This window comes from Dasypus novemcinctus, chromosome 30 (genome assembly GCF_030445035.2).
Source record: "Dasypus novemcinctus isolate mDasNov1 chromosome 30, mDasNov1.1.hap2, whole genome shotgun sequence".
NCBI classification, from domain to species: Eukaryota; Metazoa; Chordata; class Mammalia; order Cingulata; family Dasypodidae; genus Dasypus; species Dasypus novemcinctus.
Window position 1 is genome coordinate 22384249 of NC_080702.1, and position 15143 is coordinate 22399391.

Sequence of the window (15143 nt, forward strand, 5' to 3'; positions counted from 1 at the left end):
AATGGGAAAAAGATCTGAACAGATGCTTCTCCAAAGAAGAAATACAAATGGCTAAAATGCACATGAAAAAAATGCTCAAAATCTCTAGCTATTAGGGGAATTTATATCAAAACTATAATGAGGGAAACGGACTTGGCCCAGTGGTTAGGGCATCCGTCTACCACATGGGAGGCCGGCGGTTCAAACCCTGGGCCCCCTTGACCCGTATGCTGCCGGCCCATGCGCAGTGCTGATGCACGCGAGGAGTGCCGTGCCACGCAGGGGAGTCCCCCGCATAGGGGACCCCGACGCGCAAGGAGTGTACCCTGTAAGGAGAGCTGCCCAGCGTGAAAGTGCAGCCTGCCTAAGAATGTACCGCACACACGGAGAGCTGACGCAACAAGATGACACAGCAAAAAGAGACACAGATTCCCGTGCTGCTGACAATAACAGAAGTGGACAACGAAACAAGATGCAGCAAATAGACATAGAGAACACACAATGGGGGGGGGGGATAAATAAAAAACTCTTCAAAAAAAAAACTATAATGAGATACCATCTTACTCCCATAAGACTGGCAGCTATTAAAAAAAATAGAAGACTACAAGTGCTGTAGAGGATGTGGAGGAACAGGAGCACTCATCCACTGCTGGTGGGAATGCAAATGGGCCCAGCCATTCTGGAGGACTGTTTGGCGGTTTCTCAAAAAGTTAGCTATAGATTTGCCATATGACCCAGCAATTCCACTGCTGGGTATATAACCAGAAGATCTGAAAATACGGACACAAACCAATATATGCACACCAATGTTCATAGCAGCATTATACACTATTGCCAAAAGAAGGAATCAACTCAAATGCCCGTCGATGGATGAATGGATAAATAAAATGTCATATGTACATACAATGGAACACTACTGAGCTATAAGAAGGAATATAATACAAACACATGTGATAACATGGATGAATCTTGAGGACCTTATGTTGAGTGAAGCAAGCCAGACATTGAAGGACAAATACTACATGACCTCTCTGATATGAAACAAGCAAACTGTGCTGTCTCAGAGAGCTCAAGTCTGGAAGATAGGCTTAAAGGAATCTGGGGATGAGGAAAGTTGTGAGCTGACACTTACATGGGTGAAGTCTATGACAAGCTGGAGGTTAAGTATTTTTATATGGAAGGAATAAGATGGGGGCATAGGGATACCTTTCGGTGGGACTTTGTGGGATTGAGGGGGTTAGGCTTGGGAGGATGGGTCAGAATACCCAAGGAATTGGGGAGAGGGCTGGGGGAACCATTGAATATGGGGGAATGTCAGGTATATGGTTGAAACTATACTGTTGAGAAAACTCTTTAGAAAATATAATAGCGAAGCATCACGTGTTTCAGGTGCTTAAGGGGAAGGCATCTGGTATAGGGGCAAGCTACTAGGGAGTATGTGAGTGATCATTTTGTCATAGTGTGTTATAACATTGGGTGGAGACCCATACAATGATTGTGAAGGTGTACCCACATCCTGGGGAGATCTGATGTTCCCAAAGAGAGGGAATTGTGTCTCCCAAGAGGATTGCTGGCTCCAAATTAGTTAGGGCAGGTGAATATGTCAAGCCCTCAGCATTGCTGCAGTATCTGTAAATCTGGTTCCTTAAGTAGTGAAGACTGAGTGTCAGTGTGCCCTGAGGGGAGGGGGAGAGAGATATAGCATGGACGGAAGAAGGGAACTGGGGGGCAATGGAAGTGCTCCACAAGATTATGCAATGATGGATATGTAAACTTACATCTAAAGTGTATAAAAGACTCTAAACTAAAATGTAAACTATAGTGTAAAACATAAGGAAACTGAAAACTTAGAAATTTGTACAGTCTAAAATAGAAACAATAATGTAAACCAAAATGGAACCATGTTTGATAGCTATGTTTAAAAATTTCTACATACCTGCACCAAATATAACATGAATATGTAAAGAGATCATTGCTGGGGAAAGGGGAAAAGGGTTTAATGTTCGATATCTGGGAGTCCCCAATACTGTGTATGTGAATTACTGTGATCTAAAACTTTTTTGAAGACAAAATAAAAAATTAGAAAAAAAAAAGGAATGATGTGGACACTGAGGAAGAAATGAAAATGTCTTGCCACTGTACATACAGGGCAACACCTACTACAGTGATGAAAGGCAAAATGTTAGAAACAAAGCTTTATAATATCTTTCATTTTATTAATACATCAATTTATTTTTATTTTAGTATTTCTAAATTACTATGTATTCTATTTCTAAACTTTAAACCCATCACTGTATTTCAATTTTCTATTAATTGAATTTGGCAATATATTAAGATTCATTGTTGAAGAAGTTTTGGATCACAGAGAGGTTCAACTGTGGCAGGGGAGGAACTCCAGTGTGGGGTGTTATTGATGGGGGGCACATGGGTGGGGAGGAGTTCTCCAGGGCACGTATGTAGGGAACATAAATATGTTACAAGGTATGTTGGGTATTTTTATAGTAGTTACAGTTATAAACATCAACTGTGTAATCTAAGCCCCCTCTTGATCTAGAGGTGGAGGGGACATCACCATCCTGGAGTCCACATAATGGAGGAATAAAATATGGACTATAGTGGACTTACTGATATTCTACTATAAAACTACTGTGATGAGAAATCGAAGAAATTTTAGTATCGAGGAGAACATGGTCACAGTAGTTGCTGAGGACAGGAAGAGGGTAGAAGAGATGTGATGTGGGGGCAATTTTCAGATTTTGAGTTGCTTTAATGATACTGCAGGGTCAGAGCATCTGACCTTTATATATCCTGCCATAACCCACTGAATGTACTGGGGGAGAGTGCAAACTACAGGGTAAACTATTATCTGTGTAGTGCAGCAGTGCCCCAAAATGTCTTCAATGAGTGCAATGAGGGTGCCGCAACGATGAGGGACGTTGTTGGTGTGGGAGAAGTGGGGTGGGGGGGTATACAGGAACCTCATATTTTTTAGTGTAACATATTTTTGTGATGTATATATCTTCAAATATACAATTTACAAAAATAATGTGGTGCGGAGAGGGGAGTGGGTTATATGGGAACCTCATGTTCTTTCTAAGGTTTTTTAACGTAACATCCCTTGTGATCTATTAACTAAAAAAAAAATTTTAAATGCACAATCTGAGGAGGAAGTCAGGAAAAAATTCCATTTACAATGGCAACTAAAAGAATAAAATATTTAGTAATAAAGTTAACCAAGAATGCAAACAACTTGTATTCAGAAAACTGTAATGCATTGCTAAAAGAAATAAAAAAAGAACTAAATAATTGGAAAAACATTCTATGCTCATGGATAGGAAGACTAAATATCATTAAGATATCAATTTTATCCAAATTGATATACAGATTGCAGGGAATCCCAATGAAAATTCCATCAGCATTTTTTAAGCAAATGAAAAACACAATCAGCAAATTTATCTGGAAGGGTAAGAGGCTCCAAATAGCCAGAAACATCTTAAAAAGGAAAAGTGAAGTTGGAGGACTCTCACTTCCAGACTTTAAATCATATTACATAGCTACAGTGGTAAAAACAGCATGATATTGACATAAATATAGACACATAGACAAATGGAACTGAAATGATCAATCAGAAACAGACCCTCAAATCTTCAACCAAGTGATTTTTGACAAGTCTGTCAAGCTCTCCCAGTTGGAGCAGAACAGTTTATTCAATAAATGGTCTTGGGAGAACTGGATATCCATAGGCAAAAGAAAGAAAGAAGACCCCTAACTCACACCTTATACAAAAATTAACTCAAAACGGATCAAAGACCTAAATATAAAAGTAAGTACAATAACGCTCTTAGAAGAAAATGTAGGGACACATCTTCAAGACCTGTTGGTAGGTGGTGGATTCTTAAACCTTACACCAAAAAGCATGAGCAATAAGAGAAAACATGGATAAATGGGACCTCCTCAAACTTAAAACATTTCTGTGATTCAAAGGACTTCATCAAGAAGGTGAAAAGGCAGCCCAGTTAATGGCAGAAAATATTTAGAAACCATTAATCCAATAAGCATTTAATTTCAATTCTATATAAAGAGATCATACAACTCAACAATAAAAGACAAGCAATCCAATTTTAAAATGGCCAAACGATTTAAAAAGACATTTCTCCAAAGAGAAAATACAAATGGCCAAAAAGCACATAAAAAATGTTCCATATCACTAGCTATTAGGGAAAAACAAATTAAAACGACGATGAGATATCATCTAGCACCACATAGAATAGCCATTATTTAAAAAACAGACAACAATAAGTGCTGGAGAGGATGTGGAGAAACAGGAACACTTCATCACTGTTGGTGGAAGTGTAAAATGGTGCAGCCTCTATGGAAGACAGTTTGGCAGTTCCTAAGGAAGCTAAATATAGAACTGCCATATGATCCAGCATTTCCTCTACTAGGAATATATCCAGGAGAACTAAAAACTATGACATGAATAGGCACCTGTACAGCAATGTTCATAGTGGCATTGTTGAAAAATGCCAAAAGATGGAAACAATCCAAGCATCCATCCACCAACGAACTGTGGTATATATGTATGATGGAACACTATGTTACAATAAGAAGAAATGAGATTGGGAAATATGGGATAACATGAATGAATCTTGAAGACATTATACTAAGCAAAGTAGTCAGATACAAAAGGACAAATATTGCATGGTCTCATTAATATGAAACTAAATACAAATAATAAACACATGGAATTAAAACCTTGAGTATAGATTATAAGGAGATAAGAGTAGGGTTGAGAAGAACTATAGATGTCTAATGTATGTAGAAGTTTTAATGAACTTGACTGTAAAAGTGTGGAGATGGATAGAGGTGATACTAGCACATTATAGTGAGTAACAACTGATTTATAAATGGGATTGTAACTGAAAAAGTTAGTCTGGGGAAGTAAATACCAATACAAAGAAAGCTAAAGAATAATCTAGGGACTGAACAACCCAGTGAGCCCAGAGGCAGTTGAGAATTGTGGTTAAGGGTACAAATGCAAGAGAGTCCTTCTGTTAGCTAGGACAGATGTACATCACTATTGCAGGGTGATGGGAATACAGAGAAACACAGGAAAACTACAATTGGTATTACCTATAGACTATGGTTAACAGCAGTACTATAACATTCTTGCATTAATGCCAAGGTATACTGTGTTGATAAAGGAGGTGTGTGGAAAAAATGTGTCAAATGTATGCTATGGACCATGATTGGTGGTAATAGCCTGATGATATGATCTCATAATCTGTAACAAATGTTCCACCAGGGGGTAGAGTTTTATGGGAAATCTATACATCTGTATGATTGTTTTGCAGGTTCCCAATACCTATAACAAAACTACATTAAAAAAAATAGGACGGGTTGGGGGAAAAATATACCAAATGTAAGATAATGAATATAACTGGTAGTAATATTTTGACAATGCTCTAGCATAGCTTGTAACAAATGTTTCACACCAATGCAAAGAGTTGGTGGAGGGGTGATGTATGAGACCCCTGTGAAATGTTATGTGTGTTTATTTTTTAGGTTCACAATCTTTACTATGCACTTATTGTTTATTTGTGTTCATGTATGAATGACATACTTCAATAAAAAAAATCAACACAGCATTTTTTAATGAACTAGGAAAACAAACTATGAAATTTATTTGGAAAGGAAAGAGGCTTCAAACAGTCAAAGACATATTACATGGGAAAATGAAATTGAAGGACTCACACTACCTGCCTTCAAAACAAACTACAAAGGAACAGTGTTGAAAATGGCATGATATTGACACAAAGATAGACATACTGAACAATGGAACCAAATTGAGAGTTCTGATATAAATTCTCATAAATACAGTCACTTGATATTTGACAAGGCCACCAAGCCCACTCAATTGGAGAGAATGGCCTCTTTACCAAATGGTGCTTGGAGAATTGGATATCCATAAGCAAAATAATGAAAGAGGATTACCATCTCACACCTTATACAAAAATCAGCTCAAGATGGATCAAAGACCTAAATATAAGAGCCCAGACAATAAAGATCTTGGAAAACAATGTAGGGAAACATCCACAGTATCTTGTAATAGGAAACGGCTTCACGAACTTCACACCCATAGAACAAAATGCCAAAAAACAAATAGGTGAATGGGACCTCCTCAAAGCTAAAGCATTTTACACCTCAAAGGAGTTTGTCAAGAAAGTGAAAAGACAGCCTACCCAATGGGAGAAACATTTGGTAACCATATATCTGATAAAAGGCTAATATCCTGCACATAAAAAAACACCTATATCTCAAAATTAAAAAGACAAGCAACCCATTCAACAAATGGGCAAAAGGTCTGAACAGATGCTTCTCTAAAGAAGAATTATAATTAGCTAGAAAGCACATGAAAAGATGCTCAAAATCACTAGCTTTTCAGGAAATGCAAATCAAAACTAGAATGACAAACCATCATACTCCCGTAAGACTGGCAGCTATTAAAAAAACAAGACTGAAAGTTTTGGGGAGGGGAAGTGGCTGTGACCCAACCGGTTGGGCTTCCATCTGCCATATGGGAGGCCCTGTGTTCCTGTTCCAGGGCCTCCTTGTGAAGGCAAGCTCACTTGTGCACAGCAGAGAGCCAAAGGCCCATGCACCACAGTAAGCCAACGGCCCACATGCCATGGAGAGCCAACAACCTGCATGCCACAGAGAGCTGGCACAGCAAGGTGACTCAACAAAAGGGAGACAAGCAACCACAGAAGAACATGGAGCCAATGGACACAGGAAGCAGACAGAAGCAAACTGCAAGGGGGGGAGGCAGCAAGGTGATGCAAAATAGGGAGACAAGCAAACATGGAAGATCATATAGTGAATGAAGACAGGAGAGCAGACAGCAAGCAATCTACAAGGAGGGGCAATCAATCAATCAATCAATCTTTAAAATAAAGGTGTTGGAGAGGATGTGGAGGAATGGGAACATTTACCCACTGCTGTGGTAATGCAGAAGGATCCAGCTGCTACAGATTTGCCATGTAACACAGCAATTCCATACTGGGGGATATACACAGAAGAAGTGAAAGAAGGACACAAACCAAAGTATGCACAACACTGTTCATCATAGCATTATTCACTACTGCCAAAGGGTGGAATAAACCCAAATTGCCATCAACAGATGAATGTATAAACAAAATGTGGAACATACATACAATGGAATACCACTCAACTATAAGAAGGAATACAGTACAAACACATAGGATAACATGGATGAATCCTGAGGACCTTATGTTGAGTGAAGCGACCCAGGCATTGAAGGACAAATACTGCATGACCTCTCCTTTGAAAGAGCAAACCAAGCTGTGTCAGAGAGCTAGAGACTGGATGATAGGCTTACAGGAAATTGGGGATGAAAGCAAGGTTGTGAGCTGATGTCTACATGAGTGAAATCTATGATAAAGTGGAGGTAAGTAGTTGTACAGGGAAGGGATAAGATGGGGGCATAGGAATATTATTGGGTGGGGCTTTGTAGGTTTGAGGGGGGCTAGGGCTGGATGAGTCAGAAGGCCCAAGGAATTAGGGGGAGGGCTTGGGGAACAGTTGAATATGCGAGACTGTCAGGTACATGGTTGAATAAGGCTGAGAAGACTCTTTAGACAATATAATAAGGAAGGATTATGAGTTTAAGGTGCTTAAAGGGGGCATCTGACACAGGGGCAAGCTTCTAGGGAGTGTGTGAATGCTCATTTGTCATAATGTGTTAAATCCTTGGGTGGAGACTATATGATTGTGAAGGTATACCCACATCCTGGAGAAACCTGATGTTCTCAAATAAGGGAATTGTGTCCCTTGAGAGAATTGGTGGCTCCCAATTGGTTAGGGCAGTCTAGTATGTCAAGCACTCAGCATTGTTGCCAGTATCTGTAAATCTGGTCCCTCAAGCAGTGAAGATTGATTGTCACTGTGGGCCCTGAGGGGAGAGGGAGAAAGGTACAGAATAGATGGAAGCCCAGTAACTGGGGGGCAATAGAAGTGCTCCACAAGATCATGTAATGATGGATATAGGACATGTCAACTTATACTGATGTGGGCTATGAGTGGAAGGCTCTTTGTCTCTTCAGAGATAACCTAAGCTGTTTGACTTGTGGGTGTGGAACGGTAAGAGGCTGCAGTCCTGCCCTTAGGCACAATTGCAAGGGCTCCAGTCCCAGGAAACAGTTTAACAATGCAAGGACTATAAACTTTAAGTATTTAGGGGAAATGCAAAAACCAAATATGCTAAAAGCTTATCTAGAATATCTAGAGTCCATGCTAAAAGCTTACCTAGGATGGGGAAGCTATATATGCTAATTAAAGCCTATTGAGAACTGAAACAAAGAGACCACTTGGCCTTTCCTCTCTGGATAAAAGACATTTGAAAATCTTGTTCAGGGCTCAGGATTCAAACAGAAAGCTCCCGAGTCCAGCGGGCCGTCAATAAACCATTTTTCCTTCTCAAAATCATTCCCGAGTCCTGGCCTCTCTATACTCAAATAATTAAACTTCTCTCAAATGCTACAACAATACCACAACTGTATAAAACTCTAAGCTAAAATGTAAATTATAAACTAAAAATTTAGAAATTTGTAAAGTCTAAAATATAAATCATAATGTAAACCAAAATGGAACCATGTTTGAAAGCTATGTTTCAATATCTGCACATCAGCAATAGCAACTATAACATGAACATGTTAAATGATCATTGCTGTGGAAGGGGAAGTGTTTGATGCTGGATATTTACGAGTGCCTTATATAGTATATGTGACTTTTCTGTGATCTAAAAGCTTTTTGAAGACAATATTAAAAATTTTTAAAAGGATATAGACCCTGAGGAAGAATGAAATTGCCTTACCCCTATACATACAGTGCAATACCTATGACAGTTATGAAAGGCAAAATCTCAAAAACAAAGTTTCATATTTTTCATTTTTGATACCCCAATTATTTTTTACTTTTAGTTTTTCTAAACTAGTATGTATTCTATTTCTAATCTTTAAATCTACCATTACTATTTCATTTTCCTACTAATTGAATTTGGCAATATATTATGCTTCATTTTCAAGGAGTTTGGACCACAGAGGGATTCAACTATGGCAGGGAAAGAACACTGGTATGGGGTGTTATTGATTGATGTTATAGGGACAGATGCTGGACATTATACATCCTGCCATAATCCACTGCATGTACTGGGGGAGAGTGTAAACTACAACGTAAGCTATTATCCACATGATGCAGCAGAGCTCCAAAATGTATTCACCCAGTGCAATGAATGTGTCACAATGATGCAAGAGGTTGTTGATGTACGAGGAGTGGCGGGGTGGGGTGTGCGGTATATGGGAATCTCACATATTTTTGTAACTTTTTAAATCTATATAGCTACAAAAAATGCATTTAAAAATAAATATAAAAAATAAAGTGAATTGGGAAGAAAAAGACTGCTTTTGCTCAGGATCAATCACTCTATAGTCACAACTGGTCTAGATGATTAAACATATCACAGAAGTGCATGGAAACCTTACTAAAATAATCCATATGCCTCCAAGAACTATAAGTTAACTTAATGCGTGTCTACTTTCAGGGTTAAGGTACTCAATTGCAAAAGATTCACAACACAAGCAAATTTTGGTCCTCTCCTCATTTATACTCTGAATACCACAGAACCTTGGATCCAACCGACAAGTGACAGTATTCCTAGTAATGGATCTTTAAACAAGATCACTTTGGATGTACTGATGTTTTGCCAGGCAAAATTTCTATTGTGGAAATTTTATAGGGCAATTCCCTGGGCAGTAAATTGCCTTAATAGCTAGTAAATTCCTGGGCAATGTGCACTTGGTCTCCTCACAGCCCCTTAGGAGTGTATAATCAATCAAACTTTTCACTGGACTACTAGCCCCAATCTACATTCTCAAGCAAAACAGGATGAACACAGGGAGTTAATAATTCTGATTTTGCCTCTTTAGGCAGATTTTTGCTACTTTGCCATATGCTTAACACAAATGAAAACGGGATTAGATATTTATCGATCACAATAGGAGAAAATAATAAATCTACTACTATACAGCAGCACAGCAAGTCATTAGATTTTTTTGCTTAATTTATTTTAGAAAATAGCATTGCCAAATTTGTTTACTTGGCTGAACAAGGAAGCATTTTGCCGTTGCCAACACCACTTGCTCTACTTAAGTTAACTCTATTGGGGAAATTGTCTCACACATAACACAAAAGCATGAAAAAATTAAAACATGCCGTATAGCTTAAAGAGATAAGGCCTTCCTGGTTCAAATCATGGGCCCTAGGCTTAGTAGCATACCATGAGGTGGGCATTCGGGCATTTTTTATTTACAATACTCATTTTAGTCTCCCTGGTGCACTCATTGCTCTCAAGAGTTTTGAATTCATGACATCAGTCACTTGTAAAATAGCAAATGATTTCTTTGTATCTAGAGTAACATAAAAATGATGATCAAGGAAAAATTGACATCATCGTGACTATGTGCCATTGAAAACAACCTGTAAGTACTACTCCAAGACCTCAGGCAGTAACTGAAAATGGATACAATACCTTAAATTTTGATCAACAGCTGAAAGCCAGATCAAACTGAAGGAAATTGTTAAATTAATTTATGCCACAGCTGTTTTCCCTTATACTAAGCCCTCTACCAGCAAACTGAAGCTTAACTAAGGTCCTATCTCTTTGAGGTTGTCATTTCTCCAGAACCCGAAACATAATCACAACTTGCCCTAACTTGGCGGCTTCTTTCCTGTCTTCAGCAGGAAAGTTGATCAGTTTTGTTTATTTTTGTGCAGAATTCTGTCCCCAGTTCCTGTAATTTGTTTAAATTCTCTTCCTCACTCTGTACCCCATTTTCCTTGCACATTTTGTTTCTGAGACCCTCCTCTCACAAAGCAGTTCCGTTTAAGCATCCCCACTATTTTCCTCATGAGGCTTTTCTGCTTTAGGTTTCCTCCCTGCTAGGAAAACCCTGCCTCTGGGTTTCAGATGGAGTTATTCCCGTAAGGTGAGTCCCTCCAGAAAAGTCAATTCTGCAATTAGAATCCCACGAACGATAACTAGACGGCATTAGCTACCGCCATTCTGCCTATGTTCACCTCCCCTCCTCCACCGAGGGGCCCTTTTGTTTCCAGTACTCCTCAAAGGCTTGTTTTCCACCCTTGGTCTCTGTGGATGGACTTGGGTCTCCGTGCCTGGATATGCATGGGGTTCTTACTCACAGCTGTGAGTTCTTCTAAAATCTTTTTCTTCAGTGAGGGGGACTCATGCTGCTGGCCCCCTCTAGAGAACTCCCATGCATTACATGAGACACATTGAGAGGGAAGGGAAGAGGACAGGCAGGTCATGGATGAAATTTTCTCACCTGGTATTTTTCTCTTTCTTCAATTCAAAGTTGATGGAGTCTTTGTCCAGCTTCTAACAGCCTCCAGAGCGCTGGATGATGTCGCTGCCGTTTTTTTAAGGCGTTAACTTCTGTCGCTCTGTTGATGACGTCAACTCTTCGTTAGGCTCAGGGGGAAGCGAGGGACGCAGGTGCTCAGAAATCAGGCCAGGAGCTGAAATCAGTTTAAGCAAAGCATTTAATGAGAGAGAGGGGGCTTAGCAGTAGGACTTGTGGGGATTAGTTCCACCACCGGCACGGGCATGCTTAAGTGATTTATTAAAGCTCGTCTGTTCTTGCTTCAGAGCAAAAATAGCTCCGTCCTCGCTATCTCTGCACAAGCTATATCTTTTTGCTTGAAGTTTGGAAATGGCTTTTTCTTGCATTTTTGCTGGTAGATAAGATGTGAGTCTAGGGACAAGGTTTCTTGTTCCAGGACAAAACATACTTGAGAAATTTAAGTTTACCCACAGGCCTTGGCCAAATCCAAAAATACATGATATATAATCAAGAGAAATAAGCCAGATAAGGCCCTCCCTGCATATGACTTCTGGTGTATGTTTTTTTCATTTCCGTGGCAATTTGGGCCCAAACTTGGGGCAGCTGATTTTCTCCCTAGCTGCAGGGAATTTTTCAGGTTGGCCCCCAATGTAACTACATTCCAGGCGTTCATCGTTCATTAGTTCATTGCTGCTAGTAATCACAGCCGCCCTTGAGGTAAGCTGCTCACTGGGTTCATGCATAGAAGCATGTCTGCCTAGTATGATTAGTCTGGACCAAACTTCCTGCAGAGACAGGACATCAACTGCCCTGAGAGAGGAAAGCTGACTGCAGACACTAGTATAACATGAGAAATACACTATCCAGGCAACAGGAGATCTTTCTCTCTGCACTTTACAACAGATAAAAGGCAGCAGTCCTGCCCTTGGTGAGCAGGAAACAGTTAACAATGCAAGGTCTATAAACTTTAAGTATTTAGGGGAAATGCAAACAAAATATGCTAAATGCTTATCTAGAATGTCTGGAGTCCAGGCTAAAAGCTTACCTAAGATGTGGAAGATACATATGCTAATTGAGCCTATTGAGAACTGAAACAAAGGAACCATTTGGCCTTTCCTCTCTGTATAAAAGACATTTGAAAATCTTGTTCAGGGCTCCGGATTCAAACAGAAAGCTCCCGAGTCCGGCGGGCCGTCAATAAACCATTTTTCCTTCTCAAAATCATTCCTGAGTCCTGGCCTCTCTACACACAAATAATTGAACCTCTCTCAAATTCTACAACACAACAACTATTGAAAGCAGCTAATTGTGAAGTGGAAAAACAACAAAGTATTACTTTGCTTCAAAGAGTATAGACTTTTGTCCATACATCCCCAATGAGGGAACATTAGATTTTGAATTCTAGGAACTCTAGACCTACAATTATGAGTCATTATAAACTTTATATTTCTTTTGGTGTAATTGTTTTTGTGTGTGTTTGTTCAATGTCAGTGTATATTTAGGTGCCTCTGGGTGGTAATATTAAATTAATGGATAATAGTTCCTAGCGGAGCTCTATTCAAATAGCCAAAAAATAAGTGCTTATATTAATACATAAGTATAAATGCTAATAAGATCTCTACAATGATAAAAATTGTAAGTCCTGATTAATGAAATTACTACAAGTCTTCATAAAACATAGTTCTTAACTAAGGCGAAATAAATAGTCAATTTTTCTTCACAGGATAAAATGAAGGATGTAAAACTTAAATGAATATTTAAAAAGGTAAAAGGCTTGTGGGAATGATAACTGAATTTTGATAAGTTTGTTCAAAAAAGTGAGTTTTGTCCTGAAATAAAATGGCTAGTTTTCATAAAAACAAAATGAGATATGCAGGACAAAACTTACATACATATGGCAAGTTATAAAAAGTATTTTTGTGGCATTCAAGAAGAGAATGTGTACTATGAAGGTAAAATTTTTCATAAGATAAATAATTATAGTTAATGTGGTTATGAATAATTATAAGAAGTTTGTAGAAGCATTTTTTAAATTGATGTTTTTAAATAGCTAATTCTAAAAAGTCATTATGACACAGAAACTGAACTGATAATAACAACAAAATGTAACTTCATAACAGGAAAAGTTATTACTAGCCAGCCTCTCCCCTGCCAACTTGCCTCTAAAAATCTGTTTCTAGTATTGCACGCTACATGGTATTTGAAATTAAGAAGAGGTTATATTTGTACATAGCCAAATTGAATTATTATTTTACAAGATTGTTTAGTGTTAATAGTAATTGTTTGTTGTAAGAAGTTTGCTTAAAGACAGTTTCCAAAATCATTTTGATAACATATATGTAAAGGATGTAAAACATGTTTTTATTATTAAGGAAACAGCAAATAATTTTGTCCTAAGATGAAATGACTAGTTATTAAGAAATAGTAAAATTTAGGACAAAACCTCAATAAATACAGAAAGTGCAGAAGGTGTGTGGAAAAGCAATTCTTATGTTTAAAGTTGAATAAAATTTGATGGGTCTAAGTTTTAAAAGCTTTAATATCAAATAGTATACTAATGCAAAGTTAAATTTTGCTCTTTTTCAAAGTTTCTTAAATCACTATTCTGTTTTAGCAAAAGTTTACAAAGAAATTTTCTCCTGACTTATCAGTGTACAAAAAAGTCTCTTTTATCAAATTAGCTTCTTGTATTTTAACCATGCATGTCCTTGGCTGTTTAAGTAAAGCAAGTCTTCTCACTTTTAAAGAAATAATATTCAAACATGCTTTCTCAATGTCAAATCCTGAAAAGTATCTTTTATTTCAAGCTGTTGCAGAGAATTTATTCTTTTACCTGAAAAGAAGTGAAGTGATAAAAATTAAGTTCATTTAATATGTTATAAATTAAATGAACAATATTTTAAAAGTTATAAAATTAAATAGATTCTTTAACCCTCTGTTAAAGCTTTATAAATAAAAAGTCCATGTGAATATTTAAAGCATATATAAAATTCCTGAAAATTTAATAATGTTCCAACATAATATTAAATAAAAATATAACATTGTTAATCATAATTTTAGTTATTAATCAAATAGTATATATCACATAAACAACTTCCCTACTTAAAAATGAAAAAGCCAATGTTTTAACTCATACTTGTGTGATTTACACTGAAAGCTGCCACAAGACAAATATTTTAACTGATATTTGTCTGATACACATAGAAAACTGCCAAAGGATGATATAAAATAGTAAGCTTTCATAAATTAAAGTAACACTTTGTTGTGTTCATCAACCCTAAATATTGTTAGTTTATTTCAAAAATTAATATCCAATTGTGTCACTATCACAGTGTTTGAAAACTTGCTAAAGCTTTCTCTAATATCTCCTTCAGCAAGTCAAGCCAACCTGCATTCATATGTGAACAAGCCAACAGTAAATTTTATAGTGTTTTCCCAAAGCTGTGTGCATAACCCAATTATGTATCCTAGCCTAATTACAAAAATCTAACTGTATACAAAACCTGCAGTTTTAACCCTTTTTAGCTATATTAATAATATATTAAAAATATTTTTTTTTTCACAGAATAATCTCACTGCACCTTAAAACTATGCTTACAAAACAAAAAAGGGGAATAGGGTGTTAGGTCTAACCAGTCCAAAGAATGTCATACAAATAGCCTTATATACTTTACATTTTAAAAATCACATTGAGGGTAGTTATACATCAGCAGAACAACATTTTCA

The 15143-nt window shown here is 37.5% G+C and overlaps 1 protein-coding gene across 1 annotated transcript in view; it reads right to left on the reverse strand.

Annotated features, from left to right (window-relative positions):
• Window positions 1-11511, reverse strand: part of LOC131276637 (zinc finger protein 420-like) — a 67613-nt gene extending 56102 nt beyond the window's left edge. The window contains exon 1 of the mRNA XM_058290168.2: window positions 11400-11511. The gene's annotated coding sequence lies outside the window, so the exon portion shown is untranslated. The remainder of the gene's footprint in view (window positions 1-11399) is intronic.
• Window positions 11512-15143: the final 3632 nt, after the last annotated feature.